This window comes from Ananas comosus, unplaced genomic scaffold (genome assembly GCF_001540865.1).
Source record: "Ananas comosus cultivar F153 unplaced genomic scaffold, ASM154086v1, whole genome shotgun sequence".
In the NCBI taxonomy this organism is placed as follows: Eukaryota; Viridiplantae; Streptophyta; class Magnoliopsida; order Poales; family Bromeliaceae; genus Ananas; species Ananas comosus.
In genome coordinates, this window is record NW_017891234.1 from 6790 (window position 1) to 8221 (window position 1432).

General features: G+C 38.1%; 1 long non-coding RNA gene across 2 annotated transcripts; it reads right to left on the reverse strand.

The window, feature by feature from the left end:
* Positions 1-284: 284 nt before the first annotated feature.
* On the reverse strand, positions 285-971 carry LOC109704759. Of its 2 annotated transcripts, none has more exons than XR_002214477.1 (3): positions 883-971; positions 691-804; positions 285-600 (listed from the first exon to the last, which is right to left on the reverse strand). It is a non-coding gene; the product is annotated as an uncharacterized LOC109704759 (long non-coding RNA). The 2 variants fall into 2 exon arrangements; XR_002214478.1 differs by having other exon boundaries at positions 691-801; positions 883-946.
* Positions 972-1432: the final 461 nt, after the last annotated feature.

Consider the following 1432-nt stretch of genomic DNA (forward strand, 5'->3'; position numbering starts at 1 on the left):
TACAAGTATATATCATGACTATTCTCGTCATTCCACTAGCTTATGTTTAACCATGTACATTCATGTTATATTCAAAGGTCAAGTTCTGACTACATAACTGGATCATGTTCACAACACAAAATTTATGCTAGTGTTATCAATTGAAAACGATGACTTACCGGATAACACAAATATGCGGGACATTATTCAATATACTCTGGCCTGATTCTACATGAATGTATAAATAACTTCATCATGTAAAATAGATTAAAAGTTCCAGCACGATGTTTAGAACATAGCTTAGCAGGACTTCCTCCCATGTACATAATTCCCTTGGCCCTTGTTGTCCAATAAAGTTAAATGATCTATAAGAAATAGGCAATTTCATAATTCCTTCTCTCCTGCATAGAGATGCTAATATAACCATTACGGTATTTACATGGATCCATGTCTCAATTTCCTCAATTACACTCATGTTCTCACAAGCATGCAATACATTCACTTATAATGTCAAAGGAGACATAGATGGAATTCACTCATTTCAGGAAGGTCCAACCCACCTGCTCGATGACAGTTCTTGTTGTTCTCACACTTGTAGGCAATCCAAAGTATCCAAATTCCCTAATTAATGAATCAAATTCAGCAATAAGCTCGATTCAAATACTTATAGCAACACTTCACCTAATTACAAAGTTTGGACTAGCTTCTTACCTAGGTTTAGTCTAAACTAAACCTCTGCTTTAACCCAAGTTGGGTCCTACTCAATTCAGCCCAAATTCAGCTTCAAGAGTCTTCATAATCATCTCCAAATGAGCATCAAACCTGCTGCACTACAGCTGTGAATCACTTCAACAAACTGCATTGAAACCAATAGTGCACATCAAATTTTAGCGAACTTCTTACCTTGTGCCAGGCTGCAGCTTAAACCCTGCTTCGGTTTAGGTGAAGACACTATATTAACCTTTCCAAGCTTCTAGAATTCAGTCGAGACTATCCAATATCCTGTCTCTTTTCCCCTCTTTTTTGCTTCTTGGTGTTCTCCCTCCATGGAAGGAGCTTGAAGCTTGGTTTTGGAGCTTGTTTGAGGGGAGATTTTCAGATTTTGGGGACTTGGACACTTGTTGGAGGCTTCCAAAGAGGTTAGAAACTTAATCTTTTCCTTTGATCCTTAATTTATTGGATTTCTTGAGATGAAACCCTAGATTGTGATATTAGGATTTATTTTGGGCATTTTGAATCTAGAGCTTTTGAAGCTAGATTGAGTGGATTAGAGACTTCCATTTGGTTGGATTGGAAGGGCTCTAACTCCCTTTTGGAGCTTTAGAGGAGATTTGTGCACTAGAGGTGAGTTTTCCTCGCCTATGCTTGATTAGCTTAATGATTGAGCTAGGTATTGTTCGTTTGGCTCGTTTGACACATGTTTCTGTACCTCTAGGGTACTAGGAGACTAGGG